At 43.5% G+C, this 24,837-nt stretch overlaps 2 protein-coding genes across 8 annotated transcripts in view; both read left to right on the top strand.

The window, feature by feature from the left end:
- The window catches only part of xirp2b (xin actin binding repeat containing 2b), a 33,027-nt gene extending 31,550 nt beyond the window's left edge, over window positions 1-1,477 (top strand). For all 7 annotated transcript variants that reach the window (XM_036958850.1, XM_036958854.1, XM_036958852.1 and 4 more), the window contains one exon: window positions 180-1,477. The gene's annotated coding sequence lies outside the window, so the exon portion shown is untranslated. The remainder of the gene's footprint in view (window positions 1-179) is intronic.
- An 11,797-nt stretch (window positions 1,478-13,274) lies between these two features.
- Window positions 13,275-24,837, top strand: part of b3galt1b (UDP-Gal:betaGlcNAc beta 1,3-galactosyltransferase, polypeptide 1b) — a 140,799-nt gene continuing 129,236 nt past the window's right edge. Inside the window, exon 1 of the mRNA XM_021579084.2 lies at window positions 13,275-13,353. The gene's annotated coding sequence lies outside the window, so the exon portion shown is untranslated. The remainder of the gene's footprint in view (window positions 13,354-24,837) is intronic.

The raw sequence follows: 24,837 nt of genomic DNA, 5'->3' as shown, positions 1-24,837 counted from the left end.
TGTGCTTGAATGGTTGTGGTCCCAACAGTTTGTTGCTGCACATAAGACACCAATTCTATTGTGTTATGTTTGCAAATTAAGCAGTAAAAAGTTTGACATGTTTGTGGAATCTTGGAATTAATTGTAGCCCTTCTTCACACTTCACTGTTTTGAAAAATAATTAGTTCTGTCTCCTCCAGCCTTGGCAACTATGTCTCTCTCCATGGACATCTGTACTGTTTACCGCACTACAAACAACTATTCAAGTCCAAAGGGAACTACGATAATCGATTTGGTCAGACACGTCACAATGAAAAGAATGTCAATGAAAATGGCAGACTCATCACCTCATCAGAGCAACTTGATTGGAGGTATTCACAGAGCAGCATAGGCTCAACAGAAAAGGATACCCTTGAAAAAGAATTTATGAAATCAATTGACGAGAATAAACTCAATTGTAATAAGATGTCTGTTGTGTGGCCTCCACAAGCGCACTCCCCACAGAAAGCCTTTAAAGTAGAGGATGACATAAAGATGACTAAGCCACAATGGCCTCCACAGGACAATTCCCCAAAGTCACCCAAACAACAACACAGAAAAGCTACTTCCAGGAGCTCTCTTTGAAAGAGACCATTCCCACCGCCATCATGTATGCCACAGGAAACAGAAGAAAATTTAAGCAGTCGATGGTAAGGCAACCTATGAGGGCAAAAAGACAGTTGGAATTGGGAAAAGTCTGAGACTGAAGGACAAAAGGACAAGTGCAGTTGATACGAAGGGAATGAATGGTAGAAATGGTGTATATATTTATGGTGTGTGAGAGTGGAAGAAGATGGATCGGAAAGTACTGAGGGTCAGAGTGAAAGAGGAGTAGAATGACAGATGGAAACATGGAATGTTATGCTTAGAAATGGCACAGCCTCCCTCATTGGTCATTCAAGATTGATCATTGAAGACGTTAGCTCCAGATTTCACATGGAATTGACTCAGATTACTCATGTTTACTTGATCTCGAAAATATGTGTTCAATGTGTCTCAGAAATATTTGACTAATATCTTTAGGGTAATGTAGTTTAATTTGTTACATTTATATTTATCAATTAGTTTAAGTCCATGGAGAGACCATTGAAGGTTTCGAACACAGTCATCATTTTCTCTTGGCTATTTCTTTCAACATACAGTATCAACATTTTTACATTGACCTTTTTCTAGCACCTGGTGTGCAGCCTAGTAAAAATTATCTTGGAAATACTTTTTTTTAATATATATATATATACAGTATATATCCTATTCATTGGTGTTAATCTTGTTTGTTTTGGACATTTGTATCCTATTTTAAAGAGCAAATATTTTGCAATGCACATTAGATTCTTTAGATTAGACTACCTTGCTTTATACAAGATAATTCCTGATTCTTTCATCCTGTCAGGCTGGTTACTCAACAACAATTCTTTCAAATGTATTGCTGATCCAAGGGCAATAAAATCATTGAATTGGATAGTCTCAATTGACTTATTTTACATACATTTTACACAACATTCATACTAAATCTGTATAGAAACATACTGTATGAAAAACAGGTTTTGCAGAAGTGAAGATTTCTCCACACATACACATTTCGTGAAGCTAAGATTTACACTCTATATACAAAAGTATGTGAACACCCCTTCAAATTAGTGGATTCGGCTATTTTAGCCGTGTATAAAATTTAACACACAGTCATGCAATCTCCATAGACAAACATTGTCAATAGAATGGCCTTACTGAAGAGCTCAGTGACTTTCAACGTGGCACCATTATAGGATGCCACCTTTCCAACAAGTCAGTTCGTCAAATTTCTGACAAGCTAGAGCTGCCCCGGTCAAATGTAAGTGCTGTTATTGTGAAGTTGAAATGTCTAGGACAACAACAACAGCTCTGTGGTAGGCCACACAAGCTCACAGAACAGGATTGCAGAGTGCTGAAGCGCGTAGTCTGTCCTCGGTTGCAACACTCACTACTGAGTTCCAAACTGCCTCTGGAAGCAATGTCAGCACAATAATTGTTTCCATGGCCAATCAGCCGCACACAAGCCTAAGATCACCATGCACAATGCCAAGCGTCGGCTAGAGTGGTATAAAGCTTGCCACCATTGGACACTGGAGCAGTGGAAATGCGTTCTCTTGGTTGCCAGGAGAACGCTACCTGCCAGAATGCTTAGTGGCAACTGTACAGTTTGGTGGAGTTGGAATAATGGTCTGGGGCTGTTTTTTATGGTTTGGGCTAGCACAAAGCACGGTCCCTTAGTTCCAGTGAAGGAAAATCTTAACTCTACAGCATACAATGACATTATCAACGATTCTGTGCTTCCAATTTTGTGGCAACAGTTTGGGGAAGGCCCTTATAGCAACAAGAGGGGGACCAACTCCGTATTAATGCCCATGAATTTGGAATGAGATGTTCGACGAGCAGGTGTCCTACTTTTGGTCATGTAGTCTATGTGTAATCAAAATGTAACTGCTGAATAACCTGCCTATAAACACTTAACTGATAAACACTACAGTTTACTCCTAGACAGCCCAAATAACATGTTATCTGCTACAGAGGAACTCACATATGTCAGCTATTGACAGGTTAAATGTTTGCTGAAGGAAAGGGTGCTTTAACAAGATATCATCCTGTATAAGTTAACAACATGGTCCATACTGTTTTGAAGCTTTTACATTCCCTATAATGCTTATAAGTCACATTGATTGATTCATTGATTGATTACTAGCCTACTATCATCAAATAATTACTTAGACTATGTTAAACCTATGTTTCAATCCACTCGAGACAGCACAGGCTTTAAAGTCATTATCCATTTTGGCAGTTTTTTATTGAACCTTTATTTAACTAGGCAAGTCAGTTAAAAACAAATTTGTATTTACAATGACAGCCTACCAAAGGGCAAAAGACCTGCTGTGGGGACGGGGGACTGGTATTTTTTTTAAACAAATACGCATCACGACAAGAGAGACAACACAACATAAAGAGAGAACTAAGACAAGAAAATAGAAAGGCAGCAACACATGACAACACAGCACAGTAGCAACACAACATGGCAACAACATAGTAGCAACACAACATGGCAGCAACACAACATGGTAGCAGCACAAAACATGGTACAAACATTATTGGGCACAGACAACAGCATAAACAATACACAACAATACATGACGCAAAGCAGCCACAACTGTCAGTAAAAGTGTCCATGATCGAGTCTTTGAATGAAGAGATTAAGATAAAACTGTCCTGTTTGAGTGTGTGATGCGACGGGTATACAGAGATGACCAGTTTACAGAGGAGTATAGAGTGCAATGATGTGTCCTATAAGGAGCATTGGTGGCAAATCTGATGGCCAAATGGTAAAGAATATCTAGCCGCTTGAGAGCACCCTTACCTGCCGATCAATAAATTATATCTCCGTAATCTAGCATGGGTAGGATGGTCATCTGAATCAGGATAAAGTTTGGCAGCTGGGGTGAAAGAGGAGCGATTACGATAGAGGAATCCACGTATAGATTTAACTTTAGCCTGCAGCTTTGATATGTGCTGAGAGAAGGACAGTGTACCTTCTAGCCAGACACCCAAGTACTTGTATGAGGTGACTAAACCCTCAGATGTAGTAATCAGACCTGTGGGGAGAGGGGCATTCTTCTTACCAAACCACATTACCTTTGTTAAGGAGGTGTTCAGAACAAGGTTAAGGGTAGAGAAAGCCTGTTGGACACTAATAAATCTTTGTTGTAGAGCTTTTGACACAAAATCCGGGGAGGGGCAAGCTGAGTATCAGACTGTATCATCTGCATATAAGTGGATGTGAGAGCTTCCTACTGTCTGAGCTATGTTGTTGATGTAAATTGAGAAGAGCATGGGGGCTAGGATTGAGCTTTGGGGTACTCCGTTGGTGACGGACAGTGGCGGACACAGCAGATGTTCTGACTTCATACACTGTGCTCGTTGAGAGAGGTAGTAAGCAAACCAGGCCAAAGAACCTTATGAGACACCAATACTCCTTAGCCGGCCCACAAGAATGGAATGGTCTACTGTATCAAAAGCTTTGGCTTTTGTCTAAAGTCAATAAAAATAGCAGCAACAAATTGCTTAGAATCAAAGGCAATGGTGACATCATTGAGGACATTTTTAAGGTTGCAGTGACACATCCATAACCTGCACAGAAACCAGATTGCATACCAAGTTTGCAATCTGTTTTTCCAACATTTTTGATTAACAGGGCAAAACTAGAAATAGGCCTATAACAGTTAGGATCAGCTTGATCTCCCCCTTTAAATAAAGGACAGACTGTCGCTGCCTTCCAAGCCATGGGAACCTCCCCAGAAAGGCGAAACAGTTTTTTTTTTTTTTTTAAAGGTCAGAGATAGGCTTGGCGATGATAGGGGCAGCTATCTTAAAGAAGAAAGGGTCTAAACCATCTGACCCAGATGTTTTTTTAGGGTCAAGTTTCAGGAGATCCTTTTGCACCTCGGACTCAGTGACCGCCTGCGAGAAGAAACTTTGTAGCAGGGCAGGGGGAAAAGAGGGAGAAGCGTCGAGGCAAGTCGCATTAGAAGGGGTGGGAGATGAGGAAATGTTGGAAGTGCAAGGAGGCATGGCTAAGTCAAAGAGGAATCCTGACTTAATGAAGTGGTGATTAAGGAGCTCAGTCATGTGCTTCTTGTCAGTTACAACCACATCAACTTTAAGGGACATGGGCAGCTGTGAGGAGGGTTTATTCTCCAGGTATTTAAACGTTTTCCAGAACTTCGTAGTGTTAAACCCACAGAGAGAACAGCTCCTTAAAGTAACTAACTTTGGCCTTCCGGATAGCCTGAGTGCAGTTATTTCTCATTTGCCTGAACAAGAGCAAGTCAGCCAGAGTATGTGTGTGCCGAGCCTTTCGCCAAATGCAATTCTTGAGGTGGAGTAACTCACAGTCGAACACTACTACTCATTCAAGGGTTTTTCTTAATTTTTTACTATTTTCTAGAATGTAGAATAATAGTGCAGACATCAACACTATGAAATGTGGAATATTTTTTTTACCAAAAAAGTTTAAAAAAAATATATATTTTAAATTTTAGATTATTCAAAGTAGCCCTCTTGGAATTATCTCAACCAGTTTCATGAAAGCTTTTCCGACAGTCTTGAAGGAATTCCCACATAAGCTGAGCACTTGTTGGCTGCTTTTCAATCACTATGTGGTCCATCTCAATTGAATTGAGTTCAGATGATTGTGGATGCCAGGTCATCTGATGCAGCACCATCACTCTCCTTCTAAGTCAAATAGCCCTTACACAGCCTGGAGGTGTGTTTTGAGTCATTGTCCTGTTGAAAACAAAATGATAGTCCTAATAAGCACAAACCAGATGGAATGGCATATCACTGCAAAATGCTGAGGTAGCCATGCTGGTTAAGTGTGCCTTGAATAAACCACAGACAGTGTCACTAGCAAAGCACCCCCATACCATCACACCACCTCCTCCATGCTTCACGGTGGGAACCACACATGCCGAGATCATCCGTTCATTTACTCTGCGTCTCACAAAGTCACGCCGGTTTGAACCAAAAATCAGACCAAAGGACAGATTTCCAACTGTCTAATGGCCATTGCTCATGTTTCTTGTCCCAAGCAAGTCTCTTCTTCTTATTGGAGTCTTTTAGTAGTGGTTTCTTTGCAGCAATTTGACTGTGAAGGCCTCATCCTAACCAACCTGTCCTCCAAATACACCTCTGCTGTCTTCAACCAGGATCTCAGCGATCACTGCCTCATTGCCTGCATCTGTAATTGGTCTACGGTCAAACGACCACCCCTCATCACTGTCAAACGCTCCCTAAAACACTTCAGCGAGCAGGCCTTTCTAATCGACCTGGCATGGGTATCCTGGAAGGATATTGACCTCATTCTGTCAGTAGAGGAAAAAGTACTTTCCTCACAATCTTAAATAAGCATGCCCCACTAAAAAAATGTAGAACCAGGAACAGATATAGCCCTTGGTTCACTCCAGACCTGACTACCCTTGACCAGCACAAAAACATCCTGTGGCGTACTGCATTAGCATCGAATAGCCCCCGCATCGAATAGCCCCCGAATGGTGGCACCAACTTTTCAGGGAAGTTAGGAACCAATATACACAGCCAGTTAGGAAAGCAAAGGCTAGCTTTTTCAAACAGAAATTTGCATCCTGTTGCAAAAACTCCAAAACATTGTGGGACACTATAAAGACCATGGAGAATATGAGCACCTCCTCCCAGCTGCCCACTGCGCTGAGGCTAGGAAACACTGTCACCACCGATAAACCCACGATAATTGAGAATTTCAATAAGCATTTTTCTTTGGCTGGCCATGCTTTCCACCTAGCTACCCCTACCGCGGTCAACAGCCCTGCACCCCCCACAGCAACTTGCCCAAGCCTCCCCATTTCTCCTTCACCCAAATCCAGATAGCTGATGTTCTGAAAGAGCTGCAAAATTAGGACCACTACAAATCAGCCGGGCTAGACAATCTGGACCCTCTCTTTCTAAAATTATCCGCCAAAATTGTTGCAAACCCTATTACTAGCCTGTTCAACATCTCTTTCATATTGTCTGAGATCCCCAAAGATTGGAAAGCTGCTGCGGTCATCCCCCTCTTCAAAGGGGGGGGACACTCTTGACCCACAGGGTCCAATCCTCGGGCCGACTATTTTCTCTGTATACATCAATGATGTCGCTCTTGCTGCTGGTGATTCTATGATCCACCTCTACTCAGACGACACCATTCTGTTTACTTCTGGCCGGTCTTTGAACACTGTGTTAACTAACCTCCAGACGAGCTTCATTGCCATACATCTCTCCTTCCGTGGCCTCTAACTGCTCTTAAATGCAAGTAAAACTAAATGCATGCTCTTCAACCGATCACTGCCCACACCTGTCCGCCCGTCCAGCATCACTACTCTGGACGGTTCTGACTTGTGAATATGTGAACAACTACAAATACCTAGGTGCCTGGTTAGACTGTAAACTCTCCTTCCAGACTCACATTAAGCATCTCCAATCCAAAATGAAATCTAGAATCGGCTTCCTATTTCGCAACAAAGCATCCTTCACTCATGCTGCCAAACATACCCTCATAAAACTGACCATCCTACCGATCCTTAACTTCGGCGATGTCATTTACAAAATAGCCTCCAACACTCTACTCAGTAAATTCGATGAAGTCTATCACAGTGCCATTCGTTTTGTCACCAAATCCCCATATACTACCCACCACTGCGACCTGTGTGCTCTTGTTGGCTGGCCCTCACTTCATACTCGTCGCCAAACCCACTGGCTCCAGGTCATCTATAAGTCTTTGCTAGGTAAAGCCCCACCTTATCTCAACTCACTGGTCACCATAGCAGCACCCATCCATAGCACGCGCTCCAGCAGGTATATCTCACTAGTCACCCCAAATCCAATTGCTCTTCCGCCGCCTTTCCTTCCAGTTCTCTGCTGCCAATGACTGGAACGAACTGCAAAAATCACTGAAGCTGGAGACTCATATCTCTCTCACTATCTTTAATGACCAGCTGTCAGAGCAGCTCACAGATCACTGCACCTGTACATAGCCCATCCAACTACCTCATCCCCATACTGTTATTTATTTTATTTATTTTGCTCCTTTGCACCCCAGTATCTCTACTAGCACACTCATCTTCTGCACAGCTTTCACTCCAGTGTTTAATTGCTATATTGTAATTATTTCCCAACTGTGGCCTATTTATTGTCATACCTCCCTTATCCTACCTCATTTGCACACACTGTATATAGACTTTTTTTCTATTGTATTATTGACTGCATGTTTGTTTATTCCATGTGTAACAACTCTGTGTTGTTTTTTTGTGTCGCACTGCTTTGCTTTATCTTGGCCAGGTCGCAGTTGTAAATGAGAACTAGCCTACCTGGTTAAATAAAGGTGAAAAAAAAATCATGCAGTCTCCTCTGAACAGTTGATGTTGAGATGTGTCTGTTACTTGAACTCTGAAGTAAAAAAAATACTGCAATTTCTGAAGCTGGTAACTCTAATGAACTTGTCCTTTGCAGCAGAGGTAACGGTCCTCAAGAGAGACAGTTTCCGCATAGCACTTGATGGTTGTTGTGACCGCAATTGAAGACTGACCTTCATGTCTTAAACTAATGATGGACTGTCATTCCTTTTTGCTCATTTGAGCTGTTCTTGCCATAATATGGACTTATAGGGCTATGTTTCGTATACCACCACCACCTTGTCACAACAAGGCACACATGTTAATTGAAATGCATTCCAGGTGACTACCTCATGAAGCTGGTTGAAAGTGCCAAGAGTGTGCAAAGCTGTCATCAAGGCAAAGGGTGGCTCAAATATAAAATACATTTGGATTTTTTAACACTTTTTTTGGTTACTACATGATTACATATGTGTTATTTCATCATTTTGATGTCTTCAAATCAAATCCATTCAAATGTATTTATATAGCCCTTCGTACATCAGCTGATATCTCAAAGTGCTGTACAGAAACCCAGCCTAAAACCCCAAACAGCAAGCAATGCAGGTGTAGAAGCACGGTGGCTAGGAAAAACTCCCTAGAAAGGCCAAAACCTAGGAAGAAACCTAGAGAGGAACCAGGCTATGTGGGGTGGCCAGTCCTCTTCTGGCTGTGCCGGGTGGAGATTATAACAAAACATGGTCAAGATGTTCAAATGTTCATAAATGACCAGCATGGTCGAATAGTAATAAGGCAGAACAGTTGAAACTGGAGCAGCAGCACAGTCAGGTGGACTGGGGACAGCAAGGAGTCATCATGTCAGGTATTCCTGGGGCATGGTCCTAGGGCTCAGGTCCCCCGAGAGAGAGAAAGAAAGAGAGAATTAGAGAGAGCATATGTGGGATGGCCAGTCCTCTTCTGGCTGTGCCGGGTGGAGATTATAACAGAACATGGCCAAGATGTTCAAATGTTCATAAATGACCAGCATGGTCGAATAATAATAAGGCAGAACAGTTGAAACTGGAGCAGCAGCACAGCCAGGTGGACTGGGGACAGCAAGGAATCATCATGTCAGGTAGTCCTGGGGCATGGTCCTAGGGCTCAGGTCCTACGAGAGAGAGAAAGAGAGAAGGAGAGAATTAGAGAACACACACTCAGATTCACACAGGACACCGAATAGGACAGGAGAAGTACTCCAGATATAACAAACTGACCCTAGCCCCCCGACACAAACTACTGCAGCATAAATACTGGAGGCTGAGACAGGAGGGGTCAGGAGACACTGTGGCCCATTCCGAGGACACCCCCGGACAGGGCCAAACAGGAAGGATATAACCCCACCCACTTTGCCAAAGCACAGCCCCTACACCACTAGAGGGATATCTTCAACCACCAACTTACCATCCTGAGACAAGGCTGAGTATAGCCCACAAAGACCTCCGCCACGGCACAACCCAAGGGGGGGGGGGGGGGCCAACCCAGAGACAGGATGACCACATCAGTGACTCAACCCACTCAGGTGACGCACCCCCTCCAGGGACGGCATGAGAGCCCCAGTAAGCCAGTGACTCAGCCCCTGTAATAGGGTTAGAGGCAGAGAATCCCAGTGGAAAGAGGGGAACCGGCCAGGCAGAGACAGCAAGGGCGGTTCGTTGCTCCAGAGCCTTTCCGTTCACCCTCCCACTCCTGGGCCAGACTACACTCAATCATATGACCCACTGAAGAGATGAGTCTTCAGTAGAGACTTAAAGGTTGAGACCGAGTTTGCGTCTCTGACATGGGTAGGCAGACCGTTCCATAAAAATGGAGCTCTATAGGAGAAAGCCCTGCCTCCAGCTGTTTGCTTAGAAATTCTAGGGACAATTAGGAGGCCTGCGTCTTGTGACCGTAGCGTACGTGTAGGTATGTACGGCAGGACTAAATCAGAGAGATAGGTAGGAGCAAGCCCATGTAATGCTTTGTAGGTTAGCAGTAAAACCTTGAAATCAGCCCTTGCTTTGACAGGAAGCCAGTGTAGAGAGGCTAGCACTGGAGTAATATGATCACATTTTTTGGTTCTAGTCAGGATTCTAGCAGCCGTATTTAGCACTAACTGAAGTTTATTTAGTGCTTTATCCGGGTAGCCGGAAAGTAGAGCATTGCAGTAGTCTAACCTAGAAGTGACAAAAGCATGGATTATTTTTTTTAAAATTTAACCACCAACTTACCATCCAGAGACAAGGCTGAGTATAGCCCACAAAGATCTCCGCCACGGCACAACCCAAGGGGGGGCGTCAACCCAGACAGGATGACCAAAGCCAGACCATGGTTTGCAACTGCACATGAGGACAAAGATCGCAGTTTTTGGAGAAATGTCTCTCTGGTCTGATGAAACAAAAATAGAACTGTTTGGCCATAATGACCATCGTTATGTTTGGAGGAAAAAGAGGGAGGATTGCATGCCAAAGAACACCATCCCAACCGTGAAGCACGGGGGGGGAGGGGGGGCAGCATCATGTTGTGGGGGTCCTTTGCTGCTGGAGGGACAAGTGCACTTCACGGTTGGGACGCCACCAAAGCTCCGCCCCTGCGTTTTCTTCTCGAGGAAGCTCGGTCTGGCGGAGCGGAACTATGACATGGGGGACCGGGAGTTATTAGCTGTAGTCAAGGCTCTGAAGGTGTGGAGACATTGGCTTGAGGGGTCCAAGCACCCTTTCCTCATCTGGACTGATCATCATAATCTCTAGTATCTCCGTGCAGCGAGGAGATTGAATCCGCGTCAGGCCAGGTGGGCCATGTTTTTTACCTGATTTCATTTTACGATTTCCTATCGGCCAGTCTCACCTTAATACAAAGGCCGACGCGCTGTCCCACCTATATGACACAGAGGAGCGGCCTATCGATCCGACTCCCATCCTCCCAGCTTCATGTCTGGTAGCACCGGTGGTATGGGAGGTGGACGCGGAGATCGAGCGGGCGTTACGGTTGGAACATGCACTCCCTCAGTGTCCAGCAGGTGTGCAGTACGTGCCGCTTGGTGTCCGTGATCGGTTGATTTGATGGGCCATACACTACCCTCTTCGGGTCAACCTGGTATCGAGAGGACAGTGCGGAGTCTTAGGGGGAGGTACTGGTGGCCCACTTTGGTCAAGGACGTGAGGTTTTATGTCTCCTCCTGCTCGGTGTGTGCTCCTCGACACCTGCCTAGAGGGAAGTTACAGCCCCTCCCCGTTCCACAACGGCCGTGGTCGCATTCGTCGATGGATTTTCTCACCAACTTTCTCCCGTCTCAGGGAAACACCACGATCCTGGTCGTTGTGGATCAGTTTTCTAAGTCCTGCCATCTCATCCCGTTGCCCGGTCTCCCTACGGCCCTACAGACTGCGGAGGCTCTGTTTACCCATGTCTTCCGGCACTACGGAGTGCCTGAGGACATCGTTTCTGATCGGGGTCCCCAGTTCACGTCCAGAGTTTGGAGGGCATTCATGGAACGGCTGGGGGTCTCGGTAAGTCTGACATCGGGTTTCCACCCCGAGAGTAATAGGCAGGTGGAGAGAGTGAACCAGGATATGGGTAGGTTTCTGCTGTCGTATTGCCGGGACCGGTCCGGTGAATGGGCGAGGTACGTCCCATGGGCGGAGGTGGCTCAGAATTCCCTCCGCCACTCCACTACTAACATGTCACCGTTCCAGTGCATGTTGGGCTACCAGCCAGGCCTGGCTCTGTGGCATCAGAGCCAGACCGAGAATCCTGCGGTGGAGAAATGGGTGCAGCGCCCGAAGGACACCTGGAGAGCCATCCAGGAATCATTAAAACAAGCTAGTGGATGGCAGAAGAGGAGCGCTGACCAGCACCGCAGTGAGGCCCCCATGTTCTCACCGGGTGACCAGGTCTGGCTCTCGACCCGAAACCTGCCCCTCCGCCTGCCCTGCTGGAAGCTGGGGCCGCAGTGTGTGTGGCTATTTAAAGTCCTGAGGAGGATAAACGAGGTGTGTTAAAGGTTACAGCTTCCTCCTTACTATCATATTAACCCCTCGTTTCATGTGTCTCTCCTCAGGCCAGTGGTGGCTGGTCCCCTGCAGGAAGGTGAGGTGCCGGAGGTCCCTCTGCCCCCTCTGGACATCGAGGGGTCCCCGGTGTACACTATACGTGCTATTCTGGACTCTAGACGCCGGGTGAGGGGCCTACAGTACCTCGTGGACTGGGAGGGTTACTGTCCGGAGGAGAGGTGCTGGGTACTGGTGGGGGACATTTTGGACCCTTCACTACTGAGAGACTTCCACCGCCTCCACCCGGATCGCGCTGCGGGAGCCGCTCGTCAGGGGGGGTACTGTCACGACTCCAACCGAAGTGGCTCCCCTGTCTGTTCGGGCGGCGCTCGGAGGTTGTCGTCGCCGGTCTACTAGCCGCCACCGATCCCTTTTTCCTTCTCTGTTCGTTTGGTCTTATTGGTTGCACCTGTCTCTTATTTTGTTTCTTGATTTATGTCTATTTAAGCCTGTTAGGCCCACCTATGGTTGTGCGGGATTGTTCCTCTGTTAGTTTGTGGATGTGCACTTGTATTTTATTTTCTCCGGACTGTTTGGGCTGGTCAGTTTTATGCTCCTAGTGTTTGGCGTGACCGTTTGTACCGGAATAAAATGAGATTGTCCAACCCTCTGCTCTCTGCGCCTGACTCCAAACCCACTACTCCTAGAAGACTTGACACTGTATATGAGATTTTTTTTCCCCAGAAGTTTTTCCCATGCTGATCTTTGGCTTTTTGGGATGGTTTTTACGCTGCCTGTCTTGCAGGTAAATTACATTTCTGGTAGGCGTCATTTATATGTCATTAATCCTGTCTGGGGATGAGCATTCAGTACTGTATGTGCTGTGAGGTCTGTAATGTGGGTGCCACTGTGGTACAGAAAGGACATCTCGGATCTATTTCACCACATTTTTACACTTAAGAAATAGGAGTGAATATAATGTCCCTCTTGTGTAGTTATTTTTTGTTTCTTGTCTTATTATTTCTTTAAACATAAAAATATCTGCAGTTTATCCCATAAGCAAGTAGTTTAGCCTCGTCAGTTGGTGTTACAATTAAAGAACTGGGCTATAAAGCCAGTCATTCCGCAAATTCATAACAATTGTTGGTTGAATGGAAATACCCTTATAACGTCAATCTACCTTGCTACAGTATGTAAAGTAGATTTCTTTCTCTCAAGTGGATTGGCTACGACTCCATCGGATTACTTTCTGATTGGGCCGATCTCTTGTCAATGTATGAGCTCTAACTCCAGGCACTACGATCTGTTCTCTTCGAGACAAATAGCGTTTCGCTTTAGGATGCTGAAGGCACCGCTCTCGCATCAGGACCAGAAGTCTGAATGGGATGGAGACGAAAAAATAGGTAGGCTCAGCTTGCATGTTTCTGCCGTCTATTGCACTGTTTCAGAGCCACTTTAATCAACTGTTTAGTAGCCTATGCCGGGGATTTGACTTCATGTAAATGAGTTTACCGTAATATGTACACGGTTGCGTTCACGGTCCCAACCAGCTCATATCAGGCTACTGTTCACATTTTTTTATTCAGTCTCGAGGTATTTCCTTAATTAACTCCTAAAAAAACCACAGTGTAGCTCTAGCATCTGCGTGTTCCTGTGCCCTCCGCTGGACGCGAGCCCACTGATAATAGATTTATGATTTCTGCTCAATTGTGCAGCACTGAGCAACTCTTGATGGGGGCTATGTTGATAATGACAGTGGACTAGCCTGCTTCAAAATGAACTTCATTTAGAAACTTGGTGTGAAGAAGTCTTCTAATAATCAAAATAAACGGGCAGGTTGTCTTAACTGTAGCTCTGTTCTAGGTACTGTTGTCTATATGGCATGTAGTGTCTGTAGTTTCTTCTGATATCTCTAAAACTCCCGCTGTCCTCTTGGCTGTACAGAGGCATATTCATCTTATTGTACCATCATGTCTGTTATATCTCCCGTTCTATGTCCAACCTCCAGAAAGATGAGAAGACTGAAAGACAGGAATGCCTATGTGCCAATGTTAGCCTAGACACAGGTATAGGACTTACTTCATTTAAAGTGTTACCATAAAGTTACACACTCTGTGTCTGTGTACAATACATTATCGCAATTTGGCTAAATTATATTGCGTCGCAGTTAAGTCATTTTAATAGTGCGTTTATTAAATCGTGCTGTGCCCACGCACATGATGCATCCCATATGGCCATGCATATGATTATGCTTTTAGGCTTACTGTAGCTTAGGAACATGATATATGCCAATTCTCTGTGTATGATTTGTCTGATACTAAAAAGCATAATTGTGATTTGAAACATAACCATGAGAATGTGATAGGCAGCACATCAACAATGCAAAGGCATAGCCTATACCTCTTCAGTTTGTGTGCTTGATAATACCAATCTAGCAATAGCACAATCTTCTTTTGGCAGAGATTTAGGTGTTTACAGAGAAAATGAAAATGTCCGCCTTTGACTACAATCACTTTAATTTATGTCGTTTTGTGCTGCTGTCAAAGAGTTCTGCTCCCTTACACGGTGAGAGCCTGTAGGTCTCTCGTCAGTGCCCTCAATGTGACTGCCTCCTTTCAACAGGCGCTCACAGGCTTACATTCATGCTGAATATGCTGAGTCCTTGGTTTTTGCCTTTTTGACCTCAAACATGTGGTGAATTTGTTTAGCACATCTATTTTATTATATGAGATTCCTCTTGAAGTCTGCAAAAGGGGGCCTGCTTATATAAATGTTCTCCCTTTGGCTTTTCATCCGTGGCAGTCATGTAGTTGTAGGTTCTGCCTTTAACCTTGATGTGGAGTGTGTGGTGTCCAATTTAATTTCAGTTATTGGTTTGGTATCTAACAAATGCTACTGTGCTCCTCATCCATCTTCCTTAGATCTCCACTGTAATAATCTTTGTCATTGCCATTTTGCACTCGATTGGATCACATAATCCCTTCAGCCGAAGCATCAATATAAATCCAAACTCTTGCTCATACTACCACACCCGCACCAATAAAACATGCACATCTGCAGAACATAGAGACACAGGTGTGTGTGAAAAAAATCCTGGCATGCACAGGCTCTATCGTATCCACATTTCTGCCTTGTGTTTTAACTACAGCTTTGAATCTAGTATCTTGACATTGATATATCGATTGCAGCTTCAATAGACGTGGGAGTTAATCGATTCAATTTTTTTGCATTGACACACTGTGACATTTGCTGCAGCAGGAGGCCGAATGGGGAACCACACAACAATGATTGTGAAATGTATTCCAAGGAATGATTTTCAAAGATGGGTCTGGTTGGGTTCACGACTCCTGCAGAATTTATAGTGAAAAATATAATGCCAAGGAAATAATTTAAGTGGGTGAATATGAAAGTCTGCAGCCCTATAATTAAAACAATAGGACTTGGTTTATCGTACATCTTTTCAGAACAGATGAAGCAGTTACCAGTAGGTACATCTGTTAGATATTTGTTTCATCGCCCAATATCTTCTCATGATATTCTTCATTCCCAAACCAAGGCTTGTATTTGATGAAAGATGGGGGGCAAAATAAAATAAGTACACAGGCAGAGCTTTAGTAGAGCTTTGGGAGTTGCCTTTACCTGTTCCCGTTGGGCCGTGCATTATATATTTAAAGCCCAGTTCCTGAAGAGGCACTGGAGCTATAATTGGGTTTCTCTGAGGGAATTTTCTGGCTCTCAAGGCCCACGGACATGGTCATTGTGGAATTCGGTGTTCCACAGCTCTGGATCAAGTGGATCACAGAATAAATGTTATTGGCAGAACAAATCAGTTAGACGGGCATTTGAGTTCTATAGGCAGGTACGTACAGTACCAGACAAAAGTTTGGAATCACGTAGTAAACAAAAAAGTGTTAAACAAATAAAATGTATTTTATATTCTTAAAAGTAGCCACCCTTTGCTTTGATTACAGATTTGCACACTCTTGTCATTCTCTCGACCAGCTTCACCTGGAATGCTTTTCCAACAGTCTTGAAGGAGTTCCCACATATGCTGAGCATTTGTTTGCTTGTTTTCCTTCACTTTGCAGTCCAACTCATCCCAAACCATCTCAATAGGGTTGAGATCGGGTGATTGTGGAGGACAGGTCATCTGATGCAGCACTCCATCAATCTCCTTCTTGGTCAAATAGCCCTTACATAGGGGCCTTCCGAGTGGCGCGGTGGTCTAAGGCACTGCATGCAGTGCTATCTGTGCCACTAGAGATTCTGGGTTCGAGTCCAGGCTCTGTCGCAGCCAGCCATGAACTGGAGACCCATTGGGGCGGGACACAATTGGCTCAACATCGTCCGGGTTAGGGGAGTGTTTGGCCGGCAGGGATGTCATTGTCCCATCGCGCACTAGTGACTCCTGTGGCGGGCAGGGCACAGTGCACGCTGACAAGGTTGCCAGGTGTACGGTGATTCCTCCGACACGTTGGTGTGGCTGGCTTCCAGGTTAAGTGGGCATTGTATCAAGAAGCAGTGCAGCTTGTTTGGTTTATGTTTCGGAGGACGCACGGCTCTCGACCTTTGCCTCTCCCGAGTCCGTATGGGAGTTGCAGCGATGAGACAAGACTGTAACTACCAATTGGATACTACGAAAAAAAGAGGTGGAGGTGTGTTGGGTCATTGTCCTGTTGAAAAACAAATGAAAGTCCCACTAAGCGCAAACCAGAATGCTGTGTAGCCATGCTGGTGCCTTGAATTCTAAATAAATCATTGACAGTGTCACCAGCAAAGCACCATCACACCTCCTCCTCCATGCTTTACAGTGGGAACCACACATGCATAGATAATCTGTTCACCTACTCTGCATCTCACAAAGACACGGCGTTTGGAACAAATTTGGACTGTCGTTTCTCTTGTCTTATTTAAGCTGTTCTTGCCACATACATTTGACCAAATAGGGCTATCTTCTGTATACCACCCCTACCTAGTCACAACTCAAATGATTGTCTCAAACGCATTAAGAAGGCACACCTGTTAATTGAAATGCATTCCAGGTGACAACTTCATGAAGCTGGTTGAGAGAATCCCAAGAGTGTGCAAAGCTGTCATCAAGGCAAAGGGTGGCTACTTTGAAGAATCTCAAATATAAAATATATTTTGATTTGTTTAACACGTTTTTGGTTACTACATGATTCCATATGTGTTATTTCATAGTTTTGATGTCTTCACTATTATTCTACAATGTAGAAAATAGTAAAAATAAGAAAAACCCTGGAATGAGTAGGTGTGTACAAACTTTTCACTGGTACTGTATGTAAATGAGACATGTCTGTATTTAATAATCTATAAATTTGCACCATTTTCTAAAAACATGTTTTCACTTTGCCATTATGGGGTATTGTGTATAGATGAGTTCAATATATATTGAAAACATGTTTTAGTGCTAATTTATAGAAAATTAAATACAGACATGTCTCATTTACATACAGTACCAGTGAAAAGTTTGTACACACCTACTCATTCCAGGGTTTTTCTTTATTTTTACTATATATATATTACTATATACATGTATATGTATCCATTTGGAATTCAGGTTGTAACACAACAAAATGTGGAATAATTCAAGGGGTATAAATTCAATATATATACTGTATAAGTATGTGGACACGCCTTCAAATTATTGGATTCGGCTATTTCAGCCACACCCGTTGCTGACAGGTGTATAAAATTGAGCACACAGCCATGCAATCTTCACAGACAAACATTGGTAGTAGAATGGCCTTACTGAAGAGCTCAGTGACTTTCAACGTGGCACCTTCATTGGATGCCACCTTTCCAACAAGTCAGTTAGTCAAATTTCTCCCCTCCAAGAGCTGCCCCGGGCAACTGTAAGTGCTGATATTGTGAAGTAGAAAGGTATAGCATCAACAACGAATCAGCCGCGAGGTGGTAAGCCACAAAAAAACAGGACCGCCGAGTGCTGAAGCGTGTAGCACATCAACATTTTCTGTCCTCGGTTGTAACACTCACTACCGAGTTCCAAACTGCCTATGAAAGCAACGTCAGCACAATAACTGTTCGTCGGGAGCTTCATGACATGTTTTCCATGGCCGAGCAGCCGCACACAAGCCTAAGATCACCATGCACAATGCCAAGCGTTGGCTGGAGTGGTGTAAACTCGTTGCCATCTGTCTCTGGAGCAGTGGAAACGAGTTCACTGGAGTGATGAATCACGAATCTGGGTTTGGTGGATGCCACCTGCCTGAATGCATAGTGCCAACTGTAAAGTTTAGTGGAGGAGGAATAATGGTCTGTGGCTGTTTTTCATGGTTTGGGCTAGGCCCCTTAGTTCCAGTGAAGGGAAATCTTAACGCTACAGCATACAATGTAATTCTAGACAGTTCTGTGCTTCCAACTTTGTGGCAACAGTTTGGGAAAGGCCATTTTCTGTTTCAGCATGACAATGCCCGCGTGCACAGTGAGGTCCTGCACAGTGCCCTGACCTCAACCCCATCAAACACCTTTGTGATGAATTGAAATGCCGACTGCAAGCCAGGCCTAATTGCACAACATTAGTGCCCGACCTCACTAATGCTCTTGTGGCTGAATGGAAGCAAGTCCCTGCAGTAATGTTCCAACATCTAGTGGAAATCCTTATCAGAAGAGTGGAGGCTGTTATAGCAGCAAAGGGGGGACCAACTCCATATTAGAGGTCGACCGATTAATTGGAATGGGACTGATTTCAAGTTTTCATAACAATCGGAAATCTGTATTTTTGGGTGCTGATTTTGCCAATTTTGTTATTTTTTAATATATTTTTTTTACACCTTTATTTAATCTTTATTTAACTAGCCAAGTCAGTTAAGAACACATTCTTATTTTCAATGACGGCCTAGGAACGAGGTAGAACGACAGATTTTTACCTTGTCAGCTCGGGGGATCCAATCTTGCAACCTTACAGTTAACTAGTCCAACGCTCTAACCTCCTGCCTCACGAGGAGCCTGCCTATTACGCGAATGCAGTAAGCCAAGATAAGTTACTAGCTAGCATTAAACTTATCTTATAAAAAACAATCAATCAACGACTGTCGTTGCTCCAATGTGTACTTAACCATAAACATCAATGCCTTTCTTAAAATCAATACACAAGTATATATTTTAAAACCTGCATATTTAGCTAAAGGAAATCCAGGTTAGCAGGCAATATTAACCAGGTGAAATTGTGTCATTTCTCTTGCGTTCATTGCACGCAGAGTCAGGGTATATGCAACAGTTTGGGCTGCCTGGCTCATTGCGAACTAATTTGCCAGAATTTTACGTAATTATGACATACATTGAAGGTTGTGCAATGTAACAAGAATATTTAGACTTAAGGATGCCACCCGTTAGATAAAATACCGAACGGTCCCGTATTTCACTGAAATAATAAACGTTTTGTTTTCGAAATGATAGTTTCCGGATTCGATCATATTAATGACCAAAGGCTGGTGTTTCTGTGTGTTATTATGTTATAATTAAGTCTGATTTGATAGCGCAGTCTGACTGAGCAGCAGCAGGCCCGTATTCATTCATTCAAACAGCACTTTAGTGCGTTTTGCCAGCAGCTCATCGCAAGCACAGCGCTGTTTATGACTTCAAGCCTATCAGCCTAATGGCTGGTGTAACCAATGTGAAATGGCTAGCTAGTTAGCTGGGTGTGTGGTAATACTGTTTCAAACGTCACTCGCTTTTAGATTTGGAGTAGTTATTCCCCTTGCGCTGCAAAAGCCGCGGCTTTTGTGGAGCGATGGGTAACGATGCTTCAAGTGTGGCTGTTGTCGATGTGTTCCTGGTTCGAGCCCAGGTAGGGGCGAGGAGGGGGACGGAAGCTATACTGTTACACTGGCAATACTATAGTGCCTATAAGAACATCCAATAGTCAAAGGTATATGAAATACAAATGGTACAGAGAGAAATAGTTCTATAAATACTATATTAACTACAACCTAAAAACTCTTACCTTGGAATATTGAAGTCTCATGTTAAAAGGAACCACCAACTTTCATATGTTCTCATGTTCTGAGCAAGGAACTTAAACGTTAGCTTTTTTACATGGCACACATTCTTACATGGCACATATTACTTTCTTCTCCAACACTTTGTTTTTGCATTATTTAAACCAAATTGAACATGTTTCATTATTTATTTGAGGCTAAATTGATTTTATTGATGTTTTATATTAAGTTAAAATAAGTGTTAATTCAGTATTGTTGTAATTGTCATTATTACAAATAAAAAATCGGCAGACTAATCGGTGGCGGCTTTTTTGGTCCTCCAATAATTGGTATCGGTATCGGCGTTGAAAAATCATAATCGGTCGACCTCTACTTCACTATCATTGACACTTCAGAGCTGTGTGTGTTTTTTACATATGGCAGAGAATAGCAGAGCACCAGTATGGGACTATTACATGGAATTGGCACCAGGGAAAGCAAGGTGTCTTATTTGTGATAAAGATGTAAGCATGGGGTCAGCAACGGCTAAATCAAAAAATACCACCAATCTGTGGAATCACCTTAAGAACACCCATCCCAAAGCCCATATGTATTATATTAAGTTAAAATAAAAGTGTTCATTGAGTGTTGTAGCAATTATCATTATTACAAAAATGTGTGTATATATATATATATATATATTTTGTCCTCCAATAATCGGTATCGGCATTGAAAAATCATAATCGGTCGACCTCTACTCCATATTATACCCATGATTTTGGAATGTGATGTTCAACAAGCAGGTGTCCATATACTTTTGGTCATGTAGTGTACTTCCTGTCACTGTTGTGCATCAGATTTTTCACAAGGGGACAGCTTTCTTTCATCGGGCGGCCGTTTAGGAAATTATTGGCAAAATGTGAGTATACCTACAGTACCGTACTTCTCCAGGCATCACTACACCACTGGATATATGGGGTCATCAGCTCATGATATTTAGCTCTTTCACACCGCGTCTTGGTGATTATAGAGGCCGGGATAGTGTTGGAATGATTTTTTAAAAATACTGTGAGGAACTGTTATTATTCGCAATGGATGTTAAAAAAACAGACTTTGATGACTTACTGGGTGAGGTGAAGAAAAAATGACTGAGAAGCTCATTTGCGCTCAGCAGGCAAGGTACAGTAGGCCTACTTCGACGTGTGCTCAGGTGCTCTCCCTCAATGTTATCAGGACAGAGAAACCAGACAAATGCTCATTGCTCACATGGAGCTCACCATACAAAAGACATTGAAAAAAGCAAAAGTGTTTTTCTCAGAAGTGTAACAGGTTGTGAACTCTGCAAACAACATTTCCATTCTGATAATGACAACAGCAAATGACTGTCAGTAATACAGGCACAAAAAAATTGTCAAAGACTCCAGCCACCCTAGTCATAGACTGTTCTCTCTACTACCGCATGGTGAACCCTATTCGAATCAGTGACATACAGGGCATTTGGAAAGTATTCAGACTCTTTGACTTTTTCCACATGTTGTTATGTTACAGCCTTTTTCTAAAAGTGATTAGATGCGCGGGGTTTCCTCATCAATCTACACACAACACCCCTTAATGACAAAGCATAAACTGATTTTTATACATTTTTGCAAATGTATAAAACAATGTTTTTTTTAATGAAATATCACATTTACAAAGGTATTCAGACCCTTTACTCAGTACTTTGTTGAACCACCTTTGGCAGTGATTACAGCGTTGAGTCTTGTTGGGTATGACGCTTCAAGCTTGGCACAACTGTATTTTGGGAGTTTCTCCCATTCTTCGCTGCAGATCCTCTCAAGCTCTGTCAGCTTGGATGGGGAGCGTCGCTGCACAGCTACATTCAGGTCTCTCTAGAGATGTTCGATCGAGTTCAAGTCCAGGCTCTGGCTGGGCCACTCAAGGACATTCTGAGACTTGTCCCGAAGCCACTCCTGCGTTTTTTTGGCTGTGTGCTTAGGGTCGTTGTCCTGTTGGAAGGTGAACCTTCGCCCCAGTCTGAGGTCCTGAGCGCTCTGGAACAGGTTTCCATCAAGGATCTCTGTACTTTGCTCCGTTCATCTTTCCCTCGATCCTGACTAGTCTCCCATTCTCTGCTGTTGAAAAACCTCCCGACAGCATGATGCTACCACCACTGTGCTTCACTGTAGGGATGGTGCCATGTTTCCTCCAGACGTGACGCTTGGCATTCAGGCCAGTGTTCAGTCTTGGTTTCATCAGGCCAGAGAATCTTGTTTCTCATGGTTTGTGAGTCCTTTAGGTGCCTTTTGGCAAACTGCAAGCGGGCTCTTGGTCACCTCTCGACCAAGGCCCTCTTCCCCCGTTTGCTCAGTTTGGCCAAGCAGCCAGCTCTAGGAAGAGTCTTGGTGATTCCAAACTTCTTCCATTTAAGAATGATGGAGGCCACTTTGTTCTTGGGGACCTTCAATGCCTCAGACATTTTTTGGTACCCTTCCCCAGATCTGTGCCTTGATACAATCCTGTCTCTGAGCTCTACTGTCACACCCTGATCTGTTTCACCTGTCCTTGTTATTGTCTCCACCCCTCCAGGTGTTGCTTGTTTTCCCCAGTGTATTTATCCCCGTGTTTCCTGTCTCTCTGTGCCAGTTCGTCTTGTATGTTCCAAGTCAACCAGCTTGTTTCCCCCGTTCTCCTGCTTTTTGCTATTCTCCTTTTTCTGGTCCTCCCGGTTTTGACCCTTTCCTGTTTCTGGACTCTCTACCCGCCTGCCTGACCATTCTGCCTGTCTTGACTTCAAGTCTGTATGCCACTCTGTACCTCCGGGACTAGTTTTGACCTTTGCCTGTCCATGACCATTCTCTTGCCTACAACTTTTGAATTATTAAACATCTTAAACTTCAACCATCTTCCTCCTGTATCTGCATCTGAGTCTCGCCTTGTGTCGTGATATCTACAGGCAGTTCCTTCGACCTCATGGCTTGGTTTTTGCTCTGACATGCACTGTCAACTGTGGGACCTTATATAGACAGGTGTGTGCCTTTCCAAATTGTGTCCAATCAATTGAATTTACCACAGGTGAACTCCAATCAAGTTGTAGAAAGATCTCAATGATCTCATTGGATGACCAATGGAAACAGGATGCACCTGAGCTCAATTTCGAGTATGGCAAAGTTCTGAATACTTATGTAAATAAGGGATTTCTGTTTTACATTTTTTTTATAGATTTTCAAAAATTTCAAAAAAACTGTTTTCACTTTGTCATTATAGTGTATGGTGTGTAGATTGATGGGGGACATTTTTTTAAATCCATTATAGAACAAGGCTGTAACGTAACAAAATGTGGAAAGGTCAAGGTATCTGAATACTTTCCTGAATGCACTGTACCCATATCCTCCACTACGCCACGGCTGAGTATTGTTTCAGTAACACATCTTCAGTTGCGTTCATGTTTTTGGTATCCAAACAGAAATATAACTTTTGTAAATGTGGCAAATGCTAGATGGTTGTCTTTTTGGTTTTCCTGATATTGTCGTTTTGATAGGTATCATTCACTAAATTTGATGGCATCATTGTGAGCCAACTCTCTATACTTATGTGGCACATTATCACTACACTGATTAGCCCTGGTCTCATATCTTGATTCCATAGTTGGACCCAAAACCTGATTAGGAAGTATGCATTGTAACTTCTGATAACATTAGTAATGACTTTTTATCTTATGGGTATGCAGGATAGTATTTTGCATTCTCAGTGTTTCATCTATTTTATGCAATCTACAATTTTATGGGCAAGTGATTTCACTTTAGATGGAATCCCAGATTCCCAGTTTAGCCTTGTGTGTTACTTTGAATCACTGCACAGAACTGTTTTTAGTAATTTGGATTTCAGTAACTATTTAATATTTTAGTACATGTTTTTAAAAAGGAAAACGTTGAAATGCAAGTATTCATAGGAGATGCCTTATATAGAGTATGGTGAGAGGTGTTGGGAGTACATTTAAGTCTTGCTGTAAGCATCCATAAGTTGGTTCCTGTTCGTATAGTATACCCTTTAACTAAGCCATCCAAGTACATGGGACCTCAAGATACATCTAGGAATTCAGATTTTGATTAAGTAGAGTATGCAGGTTTTACAATGTTGAAATGTACCATTCTATGTTACTAACAGGACACAAAAGATTGTTCCAGTATATAAACCCAGGCAATTTACAAGCATAAAAACAAACTGAAAGAAATGTGCTTGAATTGTAGATTTAGTGTCCTACCTTTACTTGATTTACTTATTTATCTCTTTAAGCTGCCTCAATATCTCATCGCAGGGAGAGTGCAATCAATGCTCTGAGAGCTGCATAGTGCTTAAAAGATGGAGAACAAACCCTGTCCCAGCTTCCCGCTACATTTCTGACACCTCTCTGCTATAGTGTTGGGCATCACAATTTTTCGGGAGGTACGTGTGGACGCAGGAGTTGTCTTAAAACTAAATAAATAACTGTCTGTGCACAGCGAAAAAACAAGCTCTGAATACTTCCCAGCCTCTGGACAATATCCCAGGCTGACTTGCTCTCAGCTGTTTGTGTGGCTGGCTACTGCATCCTGGTTTTATGCTCATTCTGTTGTTAGCATTCCAATCCCCCTTGCACAGGTCTCATTACTTGTCTCTTCCGTCTTTAACGGAAGGTCTCTGAAGGAAACATTAGCAATCAAATGAAACTCTGGAGCATACACCACAGGTGTTTCCCTCAGTGCATACTGATGAGCTGCTGCTAACTGACTGAAACACTGAACTTGTACACAGCTATCCGAAAGGGCAGCAGACAAAGACATGGTGTTGAGTGGGAACCTTGTTGTTTAACCAGTAGGTGTTGTATAGGAGGGATGCCAGTTATCATCCATGGACACGTTTGGCTGGTTGTTTACCTCAACACCGAAG

Source organism: Oncorhynchus mykiss, chromosome 22 (assembly GCF_013265735.2).
Source record: "Oncorhynchus mykiss isolate Arlee chromosome 22, USDA_OmykA_1.1, whole genome shotgun sequence".
NCBI classification, from domain to species: domain Eukaryota; kingdom Metazoa; phylum Chordata; class Actinopteri; order Salmoniformes; family Salmonidae; genus Oncorhynchus; species Oncorhynchus mykiss.
Note: the sequence above shows the minus strand (reverse complement) of the source record. Positions and strands in the feature narration are given on the sequence as shown.